This window comes from Aquarana catesbeiana, linkage group LG05, assembly GCF_042186555.1.
Source record: "Aquarana catesbeiana isolate 2022-GZ linkage group LG05, ASM4218655v1, whole genome shotgun sequence".
NCBI classification, from domain to species: Eukaryota; Metazoa; Chordata; class Amphibia; order Anura; family Ranidae; genus Aquarana; species Aquarana catesbeiana.
In genome coordinates this window covers 164,775,447-164,801,838 of record NC_133328.1, presented here as the reverse complement: position 1 = coordinate 164,801,838, position 26,392 = coordinate 164,775,447, and the positions used below count along the sequence as shown (strand labels likewise).

At 42.2% G+C, this 26,392-nt stretch overlaps 1 pseudogene; it reads left to right on the top strand.

Annotated features, from left to right (window-relative positions):
- Positions 1-21,381: 21,381 nt before the first annotated feature.
- LOC141146468 (U2 spliceosomal RNA) lies at positions 21,382-21,513 on the top strand (annotated as a pseudogene).
- Positions 21,514-26,392: the final 4,879 nt, after the last annotated feature.

Here is a 26,392-nt window from a genome sequence, read left to right as displayed (position 1 = left end):
CTTCCCCTAGGCAGAGGTCCTCAAATGGAGTAGAAGTTCTGCAAAAAAAGTTATGATCTGGAAGGGACCAAACAAAATATAAGAGTTGCAAGAGCTTCCAGCAGCCCAGAACAGACGAGGTAAAATGGCCAAACAAGACCAATGGACAAACCCACCCAGTGGGCTCAAAGAAGGATGAGGCTCTTACTAATTTTTGGTCGGGTTGGAAGGCTTTATCAATTCAGCCTGGAGCGAAGTCTGGTTGACCGATAATCGGCGTCAATGGAGAAGAGAAGCTGGAGATTGTGGCCAGCAAGTACTTGCGGATTTCAGATAAGGCGGTACCAATCAGTGGGTGCGGAAAAGATTTATGTGGGGAGTGTCTGCATCAGTCGATCACCCTGGCCATATGGGTCGCCACACAATATAAGGCGGGATCTGGAAGGCCGACCCCTCCACTTAGCTTGGGTCGGCGCAGGAGCAATTGCTGAAGATGGGAAGGTTTGCCTTGCCAAACATAGTAAATGAAGGCTGCCCGAAGCTTCCAAAAAAAACACCTGAGGTATCCTAACTGGTAATGCCTGCAGAAATACAGGAAGCACGGCATTACATTCATCTTGAAGACATTGCATCTGCCAAACCAGGAGACAGCCAGAGTTTTCCACCTTTCCAAATCTGCAGAAAAGGTAGCCAACTAAAGCTGGACGTTGTATTGGAAGATGAGTTGAAGATTGGAGGGAATTTTCATCCCTTGGCATTGCATATTTTGAGAGGCCCATCGGTAAGGGAAATTACTACTAAGATGGGCAAGGGACCTTGAAGGCAGAGTAACATTAAGAGCTTCTGATTTTTGACTTTTGACAGAACGCCATATGCATGTATTTCAGACAATAAGACTGGTAAAGAAACAAAGGGATCAGATACGTAGGAATCGTGTTAGGGATGGGGTATATAAGGCTGTCAACATCAGATTAGACATAAAAAAATATATGAATCATGTGCAAATATACTATAACCCCCTTGGACTTTTGAGGCAGAAAGTAATATAAAGGTAAGCTTCTTTAAAAGGCAGTAGCGCCATTTTTATTAAATACAGACATAAAAGAAAGGGCAAGCTTGACCCTATAGGCAAATACAATACATAAAAACAGTATATAGTAGAAAATGAAAAAAAGTGTACACCATTCAGAAATACATTGTATAATCGAACCCAATATCGTCAAGTATACTCCTGTAATAACAGAATTGTGATGTGGTTAGTCCATATGGGTTTCTTGAATATATCCCAACATGTTTCGGAATTATTAATATATATTCACTCTTCAGGGAAAATTGTATTCTTGGTGATTTTTCTCTTTCTGAAATACAGATATAATCACTGGTAATCACAATACATAATATAATGAAAACAGTTAGTTTCACATGGTATATCAAAGTATACTCATAGCTGTTTACTTACACTATTACAATACAATAATACAATACTTACAATGTATGCAACACAAAAACAATGGAACAAACATATGGACCAATAGAGGATCCCAAAAATTGAGCTAAAGTGCACAGACCACCCACCAGGTGGACAAGTGAACACCCTGGATGAGTCAAACAGACATCCATAAGAACCGCCCTATGGGCTGCACCAGCTGTCAAAGTAGTTGTATCTAGTATCAAGAACTATATAGTGTCAAAAGTATAGTATAAGTGACGCGAGGCATAGCCCTGCACCATGGGGCGGGATGACCACCAGCAGAGAGAACGCCCAATTGCACCAACAGGTAGTGTGATAAGGGCGAAAGGAGGTTCCTACCCATAGTGCAGGCCGGAGAGGAACCTGAAGAACCCGAAGCTTCCAATAATGAAAGCCTGCCAAACAGGGAGCCCGCCCGCCAGGTGGTGTAAGTAAGAACTTGACAGAGAGTGCAATTTGGAGTCCCCTGGCGGGTAACCTGCAGCACTGTCAGCTGTGCATAAAACTCAAGGAAAGTTATGTTTGCATACCGGGATCACAAAATGAACAGGGGGAAAATGCACACAACAAAAACATGCCATACAATAAATGACAAAGGGAAAGTTTGGAGTGAAATGAAAAAAGTTTGAAGAAATTATATATATAAAAAAGCATATAATTGATATGTTATGTACTACCAATTACATGATAATGCATACATCAATGCATTTCCTAGTGTATAAATTATAAATGAAGTTTGCATCCCCCTGATATAAACCCTGGTAGGAAGGGTTTAAAATGAAATGCCTCATTAAGGCCTACGGGATCACATTTAGAGGCGGCTGGAGAGGTACCCAAACCCCGCTTCCCGGTCGTCTCCAGGCTTACCGGACCTTTCGGTTAGCCCAGAGCCAATCTGATCTTCTCCGATCCCCTCCGTGGCTACACAGACCAGTTTGTTTTGTCATATATGGCTTTTATTATCTGGGGTTAGTAATGGATGGTTGGCTTGGGCCAATGCTCTTGTTTTCGCCTATGCAATTATCTTCCTTTATGCTGCATTAACACATTGTTATTAGTACTCTTCCTCTGTTTTGCAGTATATTATTATGAATAATATTATCATTATTATTATTATTATTATTATTATCAATAATAATAATAATGCTTCTCAATGCTGTTTTACTTTTTAAACACACGGATGTAGTACCTATTTTATGGTAATATAGATGCTCTTTAAAAAAGTTGACACCTCCTAGGAACCAACAAATTATTTTTTGCATGACAGCGACAGTTTCCTGTGGGCTGAAGGAAGTCCACTATACAAAGTGTACAACAATGCCACATAAAGCATGAACATAAGTGTTGTACCTACCAGCATAGTTTATTGTAACACACCCTTTCAAATATATATATATATATATATATATATATATATATATATATATATATATATATATATATATATATATATATGTATAGTATCTCACAAAAGTGAGTATAACACTCACATTTTTGCTACACTTTGCTACAATGTAAAGTAGTGAGTGTACAGCTTGTATAACAGTGTACATTTGCTGTCCCCTCAAAATAACTCAACACACAGCCATTAATGTCTAAACTGCTGGCAACAAAAGTTAATACCCCCCCAAGTGAAAATGTCCAAATTGGGCCCAATTAGCCATTTTCCCTCCCCGGTGTCATGTGACTCATTAGTGTTACAAGGTCTCAGGTGTGAATGGGGAGCAGGTGTGTTAAATTTGGTGTTATCACTCTCACTCTCTCATACTGGTCACTGGAAAAATGGCTGAGTGTTGAGTTATTTTGAGGGGACAGCAAATTTACACTGTGGAACCCAGCTTACCTTAGAGAGTTTGAGAAACTCCCTTTTCATCTCCCCAGGCCCCTCTTATATGTAGGTAACCCTATGTCTATTAGGGGCACAGGGTGACCAAGAAGCCCAGTCTGGGCTACCCTAACCAGACTCACAGTACAACCACACCGGATTCAGCATTTTATTTTACCCTGTTATCTTGGGTCTTATATGCATGGTTTGTGTTGAAAGTTGCAAAGGCTCCTGCACTTGGGACAGTAATCTTTATCAACAATATCCTTCAATAAATATATGAAGATAAATTAGCTCCACTGCATCAGACTGTTGGGACATTATATGAGCGTTGCCTCATAGGCTGTTGTAGACCATTGCCATGCAGTCTGTGATTCCTGATTAATCAAAGCATTGCTTAGATAGGAATTCCATGGGTAATTGGATCCCCTATTGTTTCTGTCTGTCTTCTCATCTATGTGTTTATACTTGTAAGAATGTGTATTGTACACATAGGCGTGCGCAGCCTATTGCATTAGGGTGTTCCCCAAAGCTCAAACACACACACGCGTATATATATATATATATATATATATATATATATATATATATATATATATATATGTATACACACACATATACACTGTATTACCAGAAGTATTGGGATGCCTGCCTTTACACGCACATGAACTTTAATGGCATCGCAGTGTTAGTCTGTAGTGTTCAATATTGAGTTGGCCCACCCTTTACAGCTATAACAGCTTCAACTCTTCTGGGAAGGCTGTCCACAAGGTTTAGGAGTGTGTCTATGGGAATGTTTGACCATTCTTCCAGAAGAGCATTTGTGAGGCCAGGCACTGATGTTGGATGAGAAGGCCTGGCTCACAGTCTCCGCTTTAATGTGAAGGCCAGTCAAGTTCCTCCAACCCAAACTCACTCATCCATGTCTTTATGGACCTTGCTTTGTGCACTGGTCCAAATCATTTGGTGGAGGGGGATTATGGTGTGGGGTTGTTTTTCAGGGGTTGGGCTTGGCCCCTTAGTTCCAGTGAAGGGAACTCTTAAGACATCAGCATACCAAGACATTTTGAACAATTTTATGCTCCCAACGTTGTGGGAACAGTTGGGGGGTGGCCCTTGTTGTTCTAACATGACTACGTACCAGTGCACAAAGCAAGGTCCATAAAGACATGGATGAGCAAGAGTGGTGGAAAATTTACTTCAAGAGCAAAAATTCACATTATAATAGTAACTAAAACATATAAAATTAAGTGTAACAATCTAAAAAATAAAAATTCCAAAGTGCTATAATGGTGTGAACCTCCCAACTAAAAAGTTGTTGAAGTTGAAGTTAATTTGTATTGCAATTATCTGTAGAGGGGTTTCCACCACCCCTGCTAAGTTAAAAAAAAGATGTCTTATTATCATTTTGATGTGTATTACATGTGAAATCACATATGACTGGAATTATTGCACTTGTAGTTAATTTGTATGGCAAATATCTATAGGAGGGGTTTCCACCATCCCTGCTAAGTTTCATTTTTATTTATTTTTTCAGTTTGATGTGTATTATATGTGACGTTACATATCACCGGTATTGTGGTAATATTGACGTTTATTGAGATTTCCATACATTAGAGGGTTCCACAATTATTGTTACGTTATTGATTAGTAAATTAGCGCTGCACTTTTTTTTGTGGTGTGGGAACACATAAAGTGCTTAGTGGCAGGCCTTTTACTGACACTTTTTTAATTTACCTCCAGTAGTTTATTGTAAATAGTAGTGTGGTGATTACGTATTATACTAAAGATCGGCATGTGGCATTACTAAACAGATGGATTTCAGTTGTGTCCCACCAGGCCAGCCCCCATAGACAATGTAAATAGATGAAAAAACAGCGCTCGCAAATAAATAAATTATATTGGAAACTAATTCATGTGTTGCAGCTGCTAGATAAAAAGTGCTAACACTTTAATATTAAATAAGACAAAAAAGACCTGCGCTGGCAATTTACCAAGTGAATGATTATAGGAAAAAATCAAAGAGTATATATACCATATAACGTTGCACAAATACACATTTAGTGGGTATTATATGGAAATGTACACAGAAACTGTGCATAAAAACTACCAAACTGTGTGACTGAAAGTAAATCAATAAACGTAAATATTATGGTCTAAATCAATTCGTTCGAAAGCTCACTCTTGGACGCTATGCGACTAGAAAGTCACTAAACTAATATATAAATAATCCCATATATTTGTGAATAACAATAAAGTGAATCTCTATATAGTGAAAACACCAAAAAGTATATAGATCAAGGATCACACGTAACATAAAGTCTGTTAGATTAAACAGTTCCTTCACAGGAGGACAATCTGCAGACTTCAAGCTTATTCATTCATATGATAGGTTTAGATAGCAGATAAGGCTGATGCCGGTAATGCTTGAGAGGAGACTTTAGGAATCACAAACCTCGCGTTCCACCAAAAAGGAGAAGAGAAGACACATAGCATAAAACCTATGACACTGTGGGATCACCTGCGCACATAAGCGCTACTCACGGAACCGATGTGCAGAGCAGGCATTCAGATATTTAGTCGGTGTTCGCGGCTGGACGGCGTGCGTTCCACCAACTCCAGGAAGTGATGTCACTGGTTCTCGGGTTTACAAGCGTGGGCAGGATGTTGCGTCGACGCGTTTCGCCCCTCCCCCAGGGCGTTATCAAAGACTTTGATAACGCCCTGGGGGAGGGGCGAAACGCGTCGACGCAACATCCTGCCCACGCTTGTAAACCCGAGAACCAGTGACATCACTTCCTGGAGTTGGTGGAACGCACGCCGTCCAGCAGCGAACAGCGACTAAATATCTGAATGCCTGCTCTGCACATCGGTTCCGTGAGTAGCGCTTATATGCGCAGGTGATCCCACGGTGTCATAGGTTTTATGCTATGTGTCTTCTCTTCTCCTTTTTGGTGGAACGCGAGGTTTGTGATTCCTAAAGTCTCCTCTCAAGCATTACCGGCATCAGCCTTATCTGCTATCTAAACCTATCATATGAATGAATAAGCTTGAAGTCTGCAGATTGTCCTCCTGTGAAGGAACTGTTTAATCTAACAGACTTTATGTTACGTGTGATCCTTGATCTATATACTTTTTGGTGTTTTCACTATATAGAGATTCACTTTATTGTTATTCACAAATATATGGGATTATTTATTTATTAGTTTAGTGACTTTCTAGTCGCATAGCGTCCAAGAATGAGCTTTCGGACGAATTGATTTAGACCATAATATTTACGTTTATTGATTTACTTTCAGTCACACAGTTTGGTAGTTTTTATGCACAGTTTCTGTGTACATTTCCATATAATACCCACTAAATGTGTATTTGTGCAACATTATATGGTATATATACTCTTTGATTTTTTCCTATAATCATTCACTTGGTGAGTTGCCAGCGCAGGTCTTTTTTGTCTTATTTCCCATAGACAATGTGCCTAGCTGCTGAGTTCAACTGCCCATCCCTGCACTAAGTGCACTGATGGGCACTGATTGGAAGCACTGATAGGCAGCACTGATAGCCAGCACTGATTGGCACTGATAGGTGACACTGATTGGCAGCACTCATGGGCACTGATAGGCAGCACTGATTGGCAGCACTGATGGGCAGTGATAGGCGGTACTGGTTGGCAGCACTGATTGGCAGCACTGATAGGCACTGCGTGGTGGCACTGATAGGTGGTACTGATTGGCACTAATTGGCAGCACTGATTGGCACTGATGGGCGGCACTGATATGCAGTACTGATAGGTGGCACTGATGGGTATTGATAGACAGCACTGATGGGCACTGATGGGCTGCACCAATATGCAGCACTGATGGGCACTGATAGGCAACACTGATGGGCACTGATAGGTTGCACTGATTGGAAACTCTTATAGGCAGCACTGATTGGCACTGATTGGAAGCACCAATTGGCACTGATAGGCAGCACTGACTGGCACTGATATACAGCACTGATTGGCACTGATAGGTGGCATTGGTTGGCACTAATAGACTTCACTGATTGGCAGCACAGGTGGGCACTGATAGGCAGCACTGATGGGCACTGATTTATGGCATTGGTTGACACTGATAGGTGGCACTGATAGGCAGCACTGATGGGCACTCATTGGCAGCACTGATGGGCACTCATTGGCACTGATAGGCAAAACTGATGGGTACTGATAGGCAGCACTGATGGGCACTGATAGACAGCACTGATGGGCACTGATAGGCAGCACTGATAGGTGGCACTGATTGTAAGCACTGTTGGGCACTGATTGGCACTGATAGATGGCATTGGTTGGCACTGACTGGCAGCACTGACAGGTGGCAGGGATTGTCTCTGATAGGTGGCATTGGTTGGCACTGACAGGTGGCACTAATGGGCACTGGTGGGCACTGACAGGTGGCACTGATGAGCAATGGTTGGCACTGACAGGTGGCACTGGTGGACACTGATGGGCACTGACATGTGGCACTGGTGGGCACTGACAGGTGGCACTGATGGGCACTGATTGGCACTGAAATGTGGCACTGATGGGCACTGACAGGTGGCACTGGTGGGCACTGATTGGCACTGACAGGTGGCACTGATGGGCACTGACAGGTGGCACTGATTGGCGGCACTAATGGGTGGCATTGGTTGGCAATGATTGGTGGCACTGAAGGGCATTGATAGGCAGCACCGATTGGCACTGATCTAGGAGGGGGGAAGTTTCTCATTGAGCAGTCAGCTAGGCATGTAAGAGCGGCTCAGTGCGTGAAACTGTAATATAATGTCACTGCTTGCAGAGAGGAGCTGTCAGATCTCGGAGCTGATGTTGGGGGGTGGGTGGGACCGAACAGCTAGCCTATCAAACTCAAGCCAAATGGATAGGGGCTGGGTGGGCTGCTCCGTGTATGTGGCTCTGCCCCCTTTTTAAAGCAGCCCAATCATTGGCTGTTTAATAGCTGATAGAAAGGGGCGGAGCCACATACATGGAGCAGCCCGCCCAGTCCTTCGACATCAGCGTGTTTGATAGGCTTGCCGTTTGGTCCTGCCCACCCCCGACATCAGCCCCGAGTTTTGACAGGTCCTATCTGCAAGCAGTGACATTACATTAGAGTTTAAAGCACTAAGCGGCTCTTACATGCCTCCCTGACTGCTCAATGGGAAACTGTCTCACAGGCAGCTCCCTATACAGTCTCTTGCAGCATCTTACAGCAGATCTCCGGACACACATTAGGGTGTGCCCAGGCACACCCGGCACACCCGTGCGCACGCCTATGATTGTACAGTATTATTGTATCCAGGTTGTAGGGGCCGAATGGTCTGATCACCTAGGCTGGTTTAAGTGACTAGTTAATTAGCTCATGTTAATTATTTCACTATCAGATATTAGTTGCTAGAGGTAGATTATCATAGTATATGCTGGCTGTCTACGTGGCCAGTTGCTGATTGAATTATTTGTTGAAAAGTTTGAATGTACCTGTGTCTCATGTTACTGAATGTACAGTTTACCTCGCCCTGTGTCATTATGCAAAGAAGGGGGGATTGTCCCCAGAGTGTATATCTCTTTGTGCCTGTGTTTCAATAAACAGTTTTATGTTTCACACCACCCTACGCTGTGTCCCGACAGGTGAGCTAAGAGATCTTGCAATGTTCTGGTGCCAAGCAAGGGAAGCTTATACGATGGACATACTCTTTGTGAGTACCGGGGTCTGTCACATTGGTGGCAAGTGGTGGGATAGTGCATGCTAGCTGTGAACACATCCAAACCACCACCGGGATCCAAGATTGGGATAGCAGACTTTGGTCACCCCAGCAGAGATATGGACCTGTTATCAGAGTTCCAGGGGCTGCTGTAGATCGTTCTTTCAGTATTCCCCAGTACTCTCTCTGCGGATCAACACCTGGAGCTCAGTCAGCAGATTCGGATGGAGCTCTGGAATTGAGCCCTCCAGGTTGCTGATATACACCAGGGCAAGTATCATTATGCAAAGATGGGGGGATGGTCTCCAGAGTGTATATCTCTTTGTGCCTGTGTTTCTGTATCCTGCCAAGTGACTGGGTGAGGTAAAGGATCCTGGATTGTTCTGGTACCAAGCAAGGGAAGCTTAAACGATGTGCATACTCTTTGTGAGTACCAGGGACTGTCACAGGAAGCAAATAACTATACGAGCCCAGCAGCTGTCACTGACTGCGGGTACCATTCTCACTGAAGCTTGAATGGGAGTATGTGCACTCAGGGCCACCAAGATGTATTATTTGTACATGCCCAGTGAGGAAATGCCTCCTCTTCCCTAGTCCAGTCCTCCCCTGCACCCCTTTACCCACCTACCCCCCCCCCTTTATTCCTTGAAATTTTTTGTAAGCTGCCTTACACTGTTCCTCCTTTACTTGCCTACCCCTTTTCTTTTTCGTCAGCAAGATTCTCCCATTTAATAAATGTTCATGTCTGGAGAAGTCTCATAAGCCAAGTGTCTAGGACTAGGCTATTACTATTTGCTATTGTTATCTATTGCTGTTCATACAGTATTCCCATAAAATGACCTGGCTGTCTAATGACTTCCCCAACACTATATTCATCCCTAATGTTATACCTGTATTTAGAATCAATACATTTTCGTTTAAAAAAAAATAACAAATGCAATAAAAAGAATTTCTACAAATTCTATGCGTTATCTATTAATTCTATACTAACTTTTCATAACCTTTATTATAGACATAAGTCATATAAATAGAGGATATAGACAAATATATTACTCAATATATCTCTCTTACATGCCCTAATAAAAAGTGCCTCCTATGTCATAATAGGTTCATTGGTATCATTTATCATAATAATTCAGTTATATAGAGATATATATGATTGTTCCCTGTGCTAAAGTACCTTGTATTGGTTTCTTCTTCTTGAAATCCTTTGTCCACAATCACAAATAAGCCTACTACTCTAAACCCTTTGAGGCTGTGGTTGGATATATTTCATATCAAGCTGCTTCTCCTGATCTGACATTGTTTTTCACTGTCTACAAAAAAAAAAAAAAAAAGCTGCCAGTGTGAGGACTGTAGCCATGGCGATGGAGCAGTTGTTCAGCCCACTGATGGTAGCGTGTCAGTTTAGCATGCTCTGTAATGAATTCTAAATCTTTGTGAAGGTTAATCAGCGCCACAAATGATTTAAATCAACCTATTTCTTCCTTCCTGTCTGCTTTCTCAGCACCTACTTAAGTGTCTTGAAAAGGACTGCCAATCACGGAAAAATATTATTCCATCTTGGCAAGATCTTCAGAACCCGTCACTGGCAGTTAATTGTAAAGTGCATATTTTAATGACCAAATCGCTAATCCACAGTTGAGTCTGGAAGCTTTTTATGAATATTTTGCTTTTTGGTGTTAGCAGGCTATTTAAACCTTATTTTTTTTCTTCTTTTACTCTCAAGTCAATATTTCTTACAGCTCATGGATGCTTTGCAAGTGGGCACTTATTTTCTGGCATCTTAGGTTGCTGAAACTACTGTATAATATATTTCAGCCTGTATTCTAACCCAGTCCATTTCTATGCTGCTGGTATGATAAATGTTCATTTGTATCAGAATAAATAGAAAGATAATGATACAAAAGAGCTAAAGGAATTCTCTTCACCAGCGTGGATAATCTTAATTGAGTTCTTGATAAGTGATAATTTTTTGCTGCATTTCATGTTCATGGTGTAAGGGCCCATTTACATTTTTTGCACACGCATGCTAGTGTGTATTATGTTGAGAATAGATGTGTGTTGGAAAATGAATGTACTTATTAAAATCACACATGACCTTTTTTTTATAACCCAGCACATCACATTACAACACTGTGTGTTGCGGCATGCTACAATGTAGTGCATCCATGTGCATTATGTGTTGTAGTGATCGGGTATATTAATATATATTGGGTGTATAGATAATTAATAAGTAAGTATTATACATTGGCCAATATTATACATTATAAATTGGCCAACATATTACAACATATACCCCCACTTGGATCGGTTCGAATCAGAATCGATTCACAACCAAACTGCTCAGACATCCCTGGCTCTTAAGATTGAAGCCATCTCTATGCTTTCCTTCTTCCTCTGGATTGTTCTTAGTTGTCTTCTACCACAACAATATAAACCAAACAAAAAACATATTAATATAAATTGAATAAACACAAAAATTATGGACAGAGTTCTCAATAGCGGGTGAGTAAAAGTGTTATTGGGTATGCTCCACCAAGGCTCCTGAAATTCTTTAGCAATTTTATTAGAACTAATGAGGTTTTCCTTTACCAGTTCTTGTAATTCTATAATTTTCCTACTATCCCTCTTAAATAATGTATCCAATTCAACTGTAAGTGGTGGTATTTTCTTAAATAAAGGAGAAATCATAGAGTCCCAATTGCCAAGATCAGTTTGCTCAATGTCCATAGATACTTGATTCATCTGGATATTGGCTCGAATGTCTTCCTCTCCAATTGTTAGCAGTCCATCGGTGAGATTCACACACCATCCTGTGATAGGGGTCCGGCACTGAACTTGTTTCTGCCAAGTGAATGAGGGAACCCCCAATGCACAGACCCTTGGGCCTTCTCCATGAATTATTCTCTTCCAGGCTGGTTCAAATTTCTGCAATCGAACCAGGCAGTTTCCAGAGTGTGCAGCAGTACAGCCCTCTATGTGCTCCAATCGCTCAAAAGAACAGGAACAAAGCCAAGTCTGGGCACGCCTGGTACAGCAGTTGGGGTCCATGGTTTTCCACACTTGGTTGTCCTTGACGACGAGTTTGATTTCTGGTAGCAGTTGTTTCAGTATATTAGTGCCATTTCTCACCTCCACCTCACCAAGAACGATCATCTTGTAAACGGGTAAGGGTATTGTTGACCATGTAGGGATGTCGACAGTCAGAGGTATTTCCTGCTTTCCGATGCGATCTCTATTACAAAGAGTATCTAGGCTCCTTACATTAGCAAGGGCAAAGTTCCTACAAGTAACACCACTGTCTTTGATAAGATTGAATAATAAAGTTGAGTTCATTATCCTTGGCCATTCTCCTTGTTTGATTTCCTGAAGCCCTAGGCTCAGGTGTTCACTCAGCAAGTTTCCTATAATACCACAGACTATAGACTTGGATACATTATTGGTTTGAAGAGTTTTATTCAGTGCACTCACCGACATTTGAATGTTCTGCAAATCTGCAGCAATGGTGTGAATGTTCTGAATATCTATTTTCATTTCAGCTAGAGTGTTTAAATCCACTCTTCCCCCTTTAAGCAGTATCTGCTGTAATCCACCCACAAAATTCTGTTCTCTTATATTTAAACTCTCTATATCAACCCTATTCCAAATCGAACTACCCAAACTGAGGCCTGATATGATATCAGTACCCAGATCCCTCTTTGAAACTTTCTTAAAATTAAGCCCTTGTGTAGCATCCCAAAATAAGTTTACATGTGTTTGAAAAACCGTTTTAAACCATGATCCCATTGATTTTGGGCAACTCTCTGGAATGTTAAATGATGTAAAATTCAACAATAATGGTAATGATAAATATGAAACATCGCTATATACTAAATTTTGAGTCCGTTCAAGGAAAAGTCCATGTTCTGGCCACTGTAAAATTGTAGGACAGTCTCTAGAATTTGTGACCATTATATGTAAGATTTTTGTATAGACTCCATCCTCCATGTCATGAGGACTACAGGATATAATACCCTCCTTAAATACTGTAAAATTCCTTTCCAAAGTCATTTGCATTTGTGGTCCATTCTCTGTCTCCACTAATATTATATCTGTACTCCTGTGACGATCGCTTCCTTCTGGGTAAGTCCAAACAGCAGATTCCACAAAGTAATCAGATTTTGGCATCATGATCTCACATCTAACGACTATCCACCCCCCGGCTATGCCCTTTACCATATCCCCATGTATCTGGATGCCTTCTGATTCCCGTAAAACAGTAAGTTCTGTAGTATGATCCACTACACTTCTTTTACTTCGATCAGATTTCTCCACTTTAACTTGACACGTTTCCACTCTGATGTTTGTAATGCAAAGTAGTAGAGTGATTGACACTGTTATCAACACACATGCTAATAGAGAAGGCTTGTATTTGTCCAGGGGGAATGTCTTCATGTTGATGTAGTCCTCTGGTATTCGCATTACTCCTGGGACCTGAAAGACAATCTCAGGAAGAAAGTTAGACAATGCTTTCCTCCATCAAATCCACTTTTCCTTTAAATGCTTTGATCTGACATGCATGACTCCATCTTGACCTATCCTCTCCCAAGTCTAATAAGTAAACAGAGGGTCCAATTTTGTCTATGATTGCATAAGGGCCCTTCCACTTTGCCCTAGGAAATGGGTGAAACCCAGAAAAATCCTGTAACATTACTCTAGCCCCAATTTGGTATTCGCTGGTATCCGAGTCACGGCACCAGTGTAGTGATCGGGTATATTAATATATATTGGGTGTATAGATAATTAATAAGTAAGTATTATTATAATGATGATGATGTAAGTACTCTTCCGCAGCAACCCAATTCTTCCAGAGAGATGCACTTTATTGACTTCCAACACAGCACAAAGTCCAAAGTCCACAGATGACAAAGAAATCCGACAGAGGAGATATAATTCAAAGTCCCATGTTCTTAGGTCTGAGTGTGCATACACAGACAAGCCTCTCCCCCATACAGACAAGCCTAACTTACACACACAAGCCTCACTTACCAAACCTATAGACTGAATGCCGTGTTATATTCACTAAATATTGAATGGCTGAGCAATTTGATTGGCCGTTCCAATTTAGGACTTGAACAGCCGTGAACCACCCCAATTTGCACTCCCGCATATCAACATCAACAAGTCCCCTTTAGATATATTAATTAGATAAACAGAACACCCTTTTGAGCCCTTGGAATACCTACATTCCTGCATATCAACAAGCCCCCCTGATATATTAGCCCCACAGGAGGGAGCCTCCGCTAGGCCAACCCAAAACACTCCCTGATCCCATTGTTACCCCCTCAGGTCTAATTACCATCAATAAATATTTCTTCTATGGTCCTTTAAACAATGTACCCTTTGAAATGTTCAATTAGGTTAACAGCCCATACCTCACACCCCTGGGTAGACTTGCATGAGACTTGCACATCAAAGGATCTTCAACTGTTATCTTAAAATTGAGTTGGCTTGGGCAATTTCTGCTCAACCCATACTCCAATACAATATTATACATTGGCCAATATTATACATTATAAATTGGCCAACATATTACAACATGTGTGTCTGTATATATATATATATATATATATATATATATATATATATATATATATATATATATACTGTGTTATGATGTATTTTGATATTCAAAATAAAGCGTGTGACAACTCTCATTGAAAACATGCAACAATGCACATTGACATGCTTTTCTTGTGTTTCTATTGATTCCATTGGGTTATCACTTCTGCCTTGAAGCTCTAGGGTCCCTGGTTTGACTCCTGGTCAGGACACTATCTACATGGAGTTTGCATGTTCTCTCTGTAATTGCCTGAGTTTTCTCCTGGAACTCTGTGTTCCTCTCACATTCCAAAGATATGCTGGTAGGTTGACTCCTGTTTAAATTGACTCTAGTATGTGTATGTTTTCATGTGAAATAGGGATCTTAGACCCCTTTCACACTGGGGCCACGGCCACGTTAGCACTAAAGTGCCACTCGCCAAAGTGGGGTTAAAAGCACCCGTGTTGCGTCACTTCTGAATCGCTTTGGAAGCACTGCCCATTCATTTCAATGGGCAGGGCATTTTGGGAGTGCTAAATACAGTTAAACTTATAATTATAAAGGGGAACTGCTATAAAAGTGATTGTAAAGGATCACCTTGCAAAACAACCCATTTCGTTTAAAATAAAAATGAAAGGCAAAACATTTGTGTATAGATATAAAAAAAAACCCATAAATACCTTTTCTCCCTTTTTTATAAGTGATCACATTCCCTCTGTTCTTAGCTACATAAGAGCTGGGGGAAGGAGGAGCAGCAGCACACTGAGCTTCCCAGTGAATGGCTGTGCAGTGGGGGCATGTCAGAACAAGTCTGATCATTGAAGGAGAGCAGGCTGAGTTCTCTGCACAACAAGAGAACTGACCACGATGTGTTCTCCTGCTTAGTGTGGTCAGTTTTTAATAGGACAGCAAGGGGACTGGCGGGATCACCAGGGATTTCACATAAAGGAAGCAATACAAATACAGATACAGCATATTTTCTCATACAAGTACATGGTACAACAGGCACATATCAGGAATATGTAGTGTTGGGGGTAACAAAAGCTGAAACAATGTTCTAATCAAGTAAAACCATATTACAAAAATAATTCGAATTTTTCTGGTGTGAGGAATGTTAATATGTTGTAAAAAATATGCAGGTCCCTGCATTTGCCATTTGCAGAGTTTTAAGACAGAATTCAAAAACTTAGATTTAAATATATTCCTCATTAGCTACAAAGGATAGAAATCCAGGTCGTGTGCACCATATTCCTTTGCAGACCCAGTTATTACCTTGTAAAAGTCGCAGTGACATCATAACTGTGCTGTGCAGAGAGCAGAGTTGTGAATGAACAGTTCTACCCAATATAGACTTCCTGTGTTCCGTCAGATTAGGTGACCCGTCATAATTGGTAACGGAAGTGACGTTCCATCACCGCCATCTTGCTACACCCCGCACTCCTCCACAGTAATGATACACCGAGAAGGGGGCAAGCGGACATCTTGTTACACCCACCAGAGTTTTGAATTTCACAGTTATTTTTAACAGTAAATTGAATTTATAAGGTGAAATACAGTATTTGTAAATCCATCGGACTGTATACATGTTGAATTATAAAATCAGCAGTGTTCTGTCAGATTAGCAAACCTGTGAGATCGAAAGGTTTGCTGCTGCTTTAAAAATTCAACATCTAAACAGTCCGTCAGATTTCTAAATACTGTATTTCACCTTATGAGCTGCATTTACTTTTAAAAATAACTGTGAAATGCAAAACTCTGGTGGGTGTAACAAGATGTCCGTTTCCCCCCTTCTCGGTGTATCATTACAGTAGAGGAGTGCGGGGTGTAGCAAGATGGTGGCGAAGGAACGTCACTTCCGTTACCAATTCCAAGTCTTTTATACAGAAAGCTCCTGCACAAATCCGGAAGAAATACACAACGTACACCAAGATACATAGAAGAATACACATGCCTCTAATATAAAGATAATATTTGTTTATCCTGGAGTTCAACTGTAAGGGTTTTTGTTCATGCTCCTATAATACTATTGTAACAAGTGATATTTTTTATATGTAGCTGATCTAATACATCTGGATTTAAATAGTGTTTTTTTATACTCTCCTACCCAAAAAAAAAAAAAGGTTTAAATAAATAAAGCCACGTGCTATCCCGAATTGTAGGTGTGGTCAAATTGTGCTAACAGTGGGAGGGCATAGTTAAATAACCCCCCCCATTCTCAGATCATATATGCCACAGTCCTTTTACACACAAAACATGTTTAAAGTGGTTCTAAAGGCTCAAGGTTTTTTGCTTAGAATGCATAAAGGTAATAAAACCTTCTCCGTGCAGCAGTCCCCCCAGCCCCTCTTGATACTTACCTGAGCTCCCTCTCGATCCAGCGATATGCAGGAAAGCCTCGGCTCTCCGTGGGACTCTCTCTCCTCATGGGCTGAGACAATCAGTCAGTGAGCCAACGAGGAGAGAGAGGGGGCGGGGCCGAGCCGCGAGTACAGCGCTCCCAAACCGCCCCAAAGACACGTATAGCAGCGTCTCAGGATCGCGCCTGCTTGGGTGCCCCCACTGCAAGCGGCTTGCTCTGGGGGCACGAAGGAGGGGCCAGGAGTGCCGGGGGGGATTACAGTGCTGGCCCGATTTCTATGTGCCAGCTCCTCCACATGTGCAGGAGTCACATCTTCCCCCACCGGCCAGTGAAGACGGCACACAGGAGAAAATGCCAGTGCCAGCGAGGGACAGAGACAATTGGAAGAAGGGTACGTTTCACACCCTTTAGTTCTGATTTAAGCTTTGCAGGTCTGTAGACTTTTTTCAGTAGGTGATCAGCAGTAGATACAAACCCTAACTGCATGACTGCCACTTGTAGTCTTTACCTGGGGTGCATTTAACAGAGTGTCAATGCAGGAGCACAATTGGGAGACAGTTGTCACCCAGTTATAAGTACTGTCTGTACAGGGACCTTCGTTGCAGAATCATCAGAGATTCTTTTCATGAACGGTGCAAGGTTAACAAGACCAAAAACTACTTCTGATACTTTGTTAACATGTTAGGTTTGTTTGAGATTTTAGTGATTGGGTTTTGATATACTTCAGGAATATGAAACAGTCATACACAGTACATACCGGTATTTTGTTTCAGTATTATCTGCCACAGTCATATGAGTGATTTAGAAAGAGTGTACAACTTGTAGCACTACCCTGAAAGAGCTGCTGGTTATTTTGACTGTGTCATTCTGCTTCGGGGGATGATAACCCGGTGACCCACTACCTGAACTCACCAACACACCTGGTGTTTTGCAAACATTTGTGGGAGAGTAGTTTAAGAGAGTAGTCTACAGGCAAACAAAGATTTACAGCAATATAATACAATTATGCCACACACAATAATACAATTGACAGAACCCACAGAGGCACTTGCGCTGTAAGTAAGCACAACCGTTAAGTGAGGGTAGCACTATCGAGGGGCCTGACTAAGATAAAGGAGTCCCTCTCTAAACCACTGGGCAGTTGATTCTGAACACAGTTAACCAGTGTTGGGGCCACTTTAGTTGGAGTGCTCACTCCCTAGTGCAGTGGTTCTCAACTCCTGTCCTCAGAGCCCACTAACAGGCCAGATTTTAAGTATTACCTTGGGGAGATGCAGACTAGAATACTGCAATCACTGAGCAGCAAATTATATCACCTGTAAAATTTTTACGTTATCTTGCAAACCTGGCCTGTTAGTGGGTCCTGAGGACAGGAGTTGTGAACCACTGCCCTAGTGGGAGTATTTGTAAGGGATTGTACACCCCATTAACACTTATCATACCATAAGAACATACCTAAAATATAAAATAAAACACACAACAAGGATTGCGGAAAAGTTTAGGGCGTGGCCCCTTTATTTTGTTTAAAACAATTTTAATTATAAAATTAACTTTAACCTTTAATACCATACAGAATCGCTGTTAACCATTAACAGACCAAAATGCTTAGTCACTAAAGCCACAAAGTACACAGGGTAGGATTGTTGGCCAATTGAGCGTCAGATTTTTGTCTTAAGGGTGTGTGCCAGGATCTTGTCTTGCATACTAATGGTACACAATTGTCGTGCAACAAACACGAACGTAGTGATGTACTAGAAGTACTACGAGACTATAAAGAGGAAGTTAATTTCTCAAGCGCCACCCTTTGGGCTCCTTCTGCTAATTTGGTGTTAGTAGAAGTTTGAGTGTTGATTTGCGTTTTTCAGTTAGTTTCTGAACGGCCGTTCGTCAACCAGCCATGTTGCGGAGGAGAGAACGTGTGATTATTGGACTAGGAGTTATTGCTTTGACCCAAGTCCAGTCTAGGAACAGGAGGAGGAGTTCTTGGACCAAAAACTGGTTGCTTATTCGTGACCCATTATGTAATTTGCCATTGCTGCGGGAGCTCCAGGAGAATAATCCAGATGATTTTCGGAATTATCTCTGGGTGACAGACCCCTGCTTTCACCAACTCTTGGCATTGGTGTCCCCTATATTAAGAAGCAGGACACATGTATGATGCTTTCCATCACTTCAGAGGAAAGGCTCATAGCCACCTTGCGGTACTTGGCAATGGGGAGAAGTCTCCAGGACCTCAAGTTTAGGACTGGGATCTCCCCCTAGGCTCTGGGAGTCATTATTCCAGATACCTGCTCAGACATCATTCAAGTCCTGCAGAAGGACTTTAAGATCACATTCTATGTTTGCTAATGTATTGTATTAATTTGTTTACATAATTCTCAATATTGTAATATGCTGTAAATGTCCTCTTTGTCCTCATGCATGCTATAAGCTTTTCCTGCTCCTTTTTTGGCCTACATGCATATTTTCCTTTACTAACCTCCCCAGCATGCTATCCTGGGCCCATACACACCTAGCCTAGTATCTTAACAATGTTTTTTGTCAGCTCAATTTTGGGGTTTACCCTAAACAACCCCTAAAATGTGTCCAAATGTTATTGTTGTCCTCAAATTCAGGCAGAGTGCAAGAGGCCATTTTTTTAGGCCCAAACTCATTCTGAACCCTCCCTCCCCCCCAAAAATCCTAAGTCAATAGATCCAAATACTCTATCTGCTGACTTTGCAAAACCCATACACACTATCCCTCGTTTGTGTTTAAATTTCTGTATAAATTCACCAAACCATGTAGTGCAAGGACCTGCCTGATTACCTACAAATTGAAACTTATTAAGTTTTGTCTCCTATTATATTGATTGGTTAAATCATAATGTCAAAATGTGCTGCAATTTGGACAGTGTGTATACAGCTTTTTAGATTATGACACTTCTTAACTGTCCACTGGGCTGCCAATAGTGTAAGTAAGGAGGGGCTGGTCAAAGTATCACTGATTATTTATGCAAACAGCTCTCATGGAAGTGGAGAGGGTTACCTGTCCAAAACATCTACCCATTACCCCCCCCCCCCAAATTTGTCTAATGGGCCACCAGAGGGGGGAGGAATCAGATAAGTTGACCTTCCACTTTTGTCTTTAAATACTCATTTAAGTGTATCCTTATGTTGGCTAAGCATGTTTGTGTCAAATGTGCTTGCAATGTTATGTGCAGAAGTAGTAATTTCTTTTTTCTTTTTTTAATCCACAGTTTTCTTCTAACCCAGAGCAATGGCAGGATGTTGCAGCCCAATTCCATCATCAGTGGGATTTTCCCAATTGTGGTGGTGCTATTGATGGCAAGCATGTCTGGATTGTACCACCACCCAAATCTGGCTCGTATTATTTCAATTAAAAGGGCTTTTGCAGCATAGTCATGCTAGCTGTAGTGTCTACCAACTACGAGATCTTGTATTTGGATGTTGGGAAGAACGGCCACAACTCTGACGGAGGAGTGATTATGTAGACAGAGTTCTACAAGCGGCTTCAGGCTTCGGCTGAGGAGAATGTTGAGGGCCTTAATTTTGTTTTTGTGGCAGATGAGGCCTTTGCTCTGGGGGAACATCTGATAATTCTGTTTCCTATGAAGAACCTCACCCCAGAGCAGAAAATCTTCAATTACAGTCTCTCTCGTGTCAGAAGGGTGGTTGAAAATGCCTTTGGCATCCTATCGAGTCGTTCCAGACTGTTTTTAACTCCAATCAACCTGGCAAACTACAAGATAAAAGAAAGAAAGGAGGGCGCACCAACCTAGTGCATTACCACTGGTAACATTTTATTAAAGTGTAAAACAGCAAAATATATACTCACAAACGAGCATGAATGACAGGCATTGACAATGCTGCAGGTACGCAGGTCTGAACATTGACAAACCCGGACCAGAAAGTAAGTGGATAAAGCAATGGCTAACGCGTTTCGGGGGAGAACCCCCTTCCTCAGAGCCTAAGCGGGTAATGGCTGCTCACATGTATGGTCTCCTCTATATATGCATGCACCCGTACATCCTGATCATCCCCAGCACCAGCCCACACAAGGCACGCCCACCTACACAGAAATCACACCCACCTATATGATGGGGCCCTCCCTAGCTGCACCCAGTCGCCATACTAGCACCATAGTGATTTATGCCAGTGACCCCACACATACATGGCTAAACAATAATAGGATTAATAGGATTGATAGATGGTCATGCCTCAATGAGCTAGTGAAGACTGCATGGGGAGGCTGATTGGCCTGACATATGGAGGTGGTCAGGCATAAAATCTACCTGTATCACCTCCACATCTACCATATATTGTGGGGGTTTTATGGGGGTAGCGGGGTAACACATACCAGACCAGATGTAGTGGCGCCTTCAGCCACTATCTATCGCCGGTGGAATGCACGCCGCTTCGAAAACCAGGAAGTGTGGGTGTGTTTGCGCTCCTCGGCCTTTTGGCTAAGATCAAGTGTAGTATCTGTTCTTATCAGTTTCCAGGAGGTGGCGCTTGCTTCCGTCCCTGATCTATGGTGAAATAGAGACGGGATTGTGGTTGCTATGCAAAGCCTGCTGGAGTGAAGGTGACCTGGAGCGGTTCGTAGCCGAAAGGGAAGCCTTCTGATGAGGATGGAGAACCACGGGGTCTGAACCGGAGGGTCGGGACCCTGGCCTTCTGGCCTGGATTGGGGCGGATCTAGCTCCGGACAGTTATTCGGGAGAGAACACTTACTCCCCTCTTGAATGGGTGGGGGGAGTGGTTAGTACTTCCCAAATGTAATTAGGAGGGAGTGATGGGAGCGACGGCAGAGCCTGATGGTAAAGGGCTCTTTTCCGGCTTCCTGATCTCCATATCCTTCCTGTCTGTGGTGGGGTCTGCTGTGGTCTGGGTTGGGGGGGGTCAGGGATGCTTCGAAAAGCCAGTGGTGAATGTGCCCCTGAAGTGGCAGTTCAGGGGTGCCGTATAGTCACGGTGTAAAAGCACTTGATTTTATGGCACCATGGCCACTTCACCACAACACACGTTTTTCGCACCTGCCTCTTGGGCCGGGCCTTTTGGCCAGGACCAGGGGAAATTTTTATGCCTGGCCGGAGGGCCGGCCATTGTATTGCACAATGGCCACTTTCACTCTCCCCTCTCATTATCTTCCCCACTCTTTGCTTTACCCCTGTTTGTCACCTTTTTGTCTTTTTTTGGTTGTCATGTATACACGTTTTGTCACTGTGTGGCGAGTAGGGTGTGGGTCCTCGGGCCTACTCTGAAAGTCTTGGGAGGGGGTAGACATAGGTCTTTTGGCTTGGTTCGCCCTGTCCTTGGAGGGGTCTCTCTTCGGGAGAGCCCCACTGTACTTGGGTTGGTCTGCCTCGGCAGTCCTTCCAGTTGTGGGGGTCCGCCTGGTTTCGGCCAGATTGACCCTTTGTCTGAGTACCTCAGTCCCTGTCTGGAGCCTAACGCCCCGGGGGATCAGGGTAAGGTCCTTCCCTAGTGGAGGACTCTGTACACCCGTTGCACGTTTTTGTGTTTTACTCTTTATGTGTGGGCACTTTTTTTTGGCAGGTGTGTTTTGCACGCCACTGGCTTTTCGATAAAAAAAAATATATATTGTGGGGGTATTATGGGGGTAGCGGGGTAACATATACCAGACCAGATGTAGTGGCTCCTTCAGCCACTATCTATCGTCGGTGGAACGCACGCCGCTTCGAAAACCAGGAAGTGCGGGTGTGTTTGCGCTTCACCGCCGAGTTCCAGCTGGCCCAGACGTCACTTCCGCTTGCACGTGCGCAGAAGACGCGGCCCGGAAGTACGGGTGTGTATGCGTTCCACCCGCTACTTCCGACCTCTGTAAGGCCAGTACTCACTGAAACAGTGAGTGTATGGATGCGTGTGCATCCAGAATAGATGAGCACGCCCACACTAGATGTTTCTCACAAATCACCCCCCCTAGAGGCCCAATTAAAAAATGGGATAGAGATGGGACTGAATAGAAGTTAGAATGGGGGAAAGAAGAGGGAGGACTGAAGCGGAATGCGCTGATGCTGCGAGGTGGCCAAGGCACACAGAACCACACAAGAAACAGAGGAGACCAGTCTCATCAATATTGGCCATTAGGGAGTCCCCAAATGCAGAATATATATGTATAAAGAACTTGTGAAATATGTAATCATACATGTAAGTTAGACTACATAAATAGACTATTGACCTTTAAACGGTCCCCATAGGGAGAATGCATATACATATATATATTTTCCTATATATATTCTCTAGAAGACATATACATATAAAACCAAATGTACATACATACATAACTCCACAGACACATATATACACATGAAGTCACATACATACATATGAAAGTGGAAGCCTAAATATATTAAACCATTACAAAATTAAAAGATAAAAACATTTAAAAAAATATTATTATTATTATTATTAAAAAAGTGAACACAACACATGTGCACGTATACACGCGCATATCAAACTTTGTGTATGTGTTCATATGAAAACATCTAGAAAATTAGGACAAAAAAGACCAGAGATCAACCACTAGACAATGGGAAGTCGAAGTGCGACACCCCACCTAGTAGCGACCTCTGGAGTGTCCTCCAATCTAAAACAGATTAATTGAATAGAATATTCATAAAACAATAAAGAACCATAAAATTAAGCACCTAAATGGGTGCTACAGGAACATCTGGGGACTCTCTAACGCCATATAACCGCTGATATCTGGTAAATCGCAAAGTGTGAAAGGTAAGCTAGATGGAATTGTATATATACTGTTGAAAATAAACATGAACAAATCCCACATTCTAAACAGTCTAAACTAAAAATGCTCAAAGGCTATCAATTAAAAACATGAACTAACTATATACTAAAAGGAGGATCTCAACAAACCAAGCGAGTACCCTCCCAATCCAACATATCAGTGCTCAATACGTCCCATGACCATGAAGTGATATATGTGGTAAAATTGCCACCATATGAGGAGGCCCAGCCATCATGGATGGCTGGAGAGACATTGATATTAATATTAATCATGGTGGACCTAAATATATCTCCCAGGGAAGAAGTAACAGACCCTACAGAAACTGCACATGTCAAAGGACACTATGCAGTTAGATTTCTATAAAAAACTCTGATATTATAATTAGAAAAGCTGACAAGGGCGGAGGCTTGGTCATACAAGATAGAGACCAATATTTGGAGGAAGCATTCAGATTGATCGGCGACTCTAATACATACGAAAGGCTCACCTGGGACCCTACGGCTATCTACAATACTGAGCTTAAAAGTTTCTTGATAGAGCACTAGTCAATCAGGTTATAACCAAGAGCAAGCACCTATTCCTTTATTCCAAACATCCGGTGGTCCCCTACTTCTACCATATCCCCAAAATACATAAGGATATGGAGAAGCCCCCAGGTAGACAAATTATTGCGGGAATGGACAGCCTGAACAGCAACCTTGGTAGCTATATCAACCATTTTCTCCAGGGGTTGGTAACAAATTTGCCATCATTTATTAAGGACTCAAGCCATGCCCTGGAGATACTTAGCACCTATACATGGGAGAAAGGATATAGATGGCTGTCTTTGGATGTAGCATCTTTGTACACATCCATCCAGCATGAATTTGGCCTAAGAGCCATCGAGTACTATCTGGCAGAAGCACACCTTTTCAACCCTGTACAAGCACAATTCCTCTATGAGTGTATTGAATTTACTTTGACTCATAACTATTTTATGTTTATGGATGGCTTCTACAGGCAGGTGAAGGGTACAGCCATGGGGGCCAGGTTCGATCCCAATTATGCAAATTTATTTATGGGATACTGGGAGCTCAATTACATCTGGGCTAATAACCCATTTGGAAGGAACCTGGTACTGTACGCACGATACATCTTTGATGTTTTTATAATCTGGAGTGGCACAGATGAAGAGCTAAATGGGTTTCTAGCACATTGTGCTGAGAATCCCTTTGGTATTTCATTCACGCATGTGGTGAATGATATATCTCTGATCTTTTTGGATCTGGAGTTGCGAGTAGACGAGCTTGGAGGTATATATTCTAAAACCCATTTTAAGCCAAGTGCTGGTAATTCTTACCTCCATGCCCGTAGTCACCATCACCCTAGATGGATTCGCAATGTCCCATTTGGCCAGTTCTGCAGACTTAGGCGGACATGCACCTTGAAACATGATTATGAGGAACAAAGTCTTGTCCTAAAGAGTAAGTTCAAAGAGAAGGGATACAAGGATGAAAATATTGAGGAAGCCTTCCAGAAATATCTCAAGTTGTAAGATAATGTTGGTGGCGAGGGAGAGAGAAGGTTAGAACCCCATTCAGAGGAACAACTACAAGTAAGGTTCTGTACCAGGTTCAATAACAAGGCTCCCCTAATACAAAAAAATCTTCAAAAAGAATTGGAAGATCTTAGAATCAGACCCAATCTTGAAGACAAGCCTTCCTTCATACCCCAATCTGGTTTTCAGGAGACCCAAGGATCTGAGGAGCATAATTGCCCCAAGTAGGGTGAAAAAGACCAAAAATAGAGGACTTAATAGCCCTTGGACAACACTCTTCGACCAAAAAGGCAGTTATAGATGTGGGAGCTCCAACTGTGGGAATTGCACCTACATGTGCCATAGAAAGAAAGACGTAGTAGGAGTCGATGGCAAGATTCATAAGATCAAACAATTCATTAACTGCGGCACCCCACATGTGGTTTATGGTCTCCTTTGCCCATGTGGCCTCCTGTACATTGGCCGGACTTCAAGACCAATGAGAACCAGAATGAATGAACACAGAAGTAGCATCCTGACAGAGAAGGATAAATATTCAGTACCAAGACATTTTCTGGAAGTTCATGATAGTAGTGTAGATGGTCTTAGGGTGTTTGGTATAGAAGCTATGCCCAACCATTTAGATAGTGGTAAAAAGCACCAGCTACTGTGCACCAGAGAGGCCTACTGGATTTTCACCTTGGGGACTTTGACCCTGAAAGGCCTGAACGAAGAAATCGAACTGCGTAGTGTCCTTTGACATGTGCAGCTTCTGTAGGGCCTGTTACTTCTTCCCTGGGAGATATATTTAGGTCCACCATGATTAATATTAATATCAATGTCTCTCCGGCCGTCCATGATGGTTGGGCCTCCTCATATGGTGGCAATTTTACCACATATATCACTTCATGGTCATGGGAAGTATTGAGCACTGATATGTTGGATTGGGAGGGTACTCGCTTGGTTTGTTGAGATCCTCCTTTTAGTATATAGTTAGTTCATGTTTTTAATTGATAGCCTTTGACCATTTTTAGTTTAGACTGTTTAGAATGTGGGATTTGTTCATGTTTATTTGCAACGGTATATATACAATTCCATCAAGCTTACCTTTCACTCTTTGCAATTTACCTGATATCAGCGGGTATATGGCGTTAGAGAGTCCCCAGATG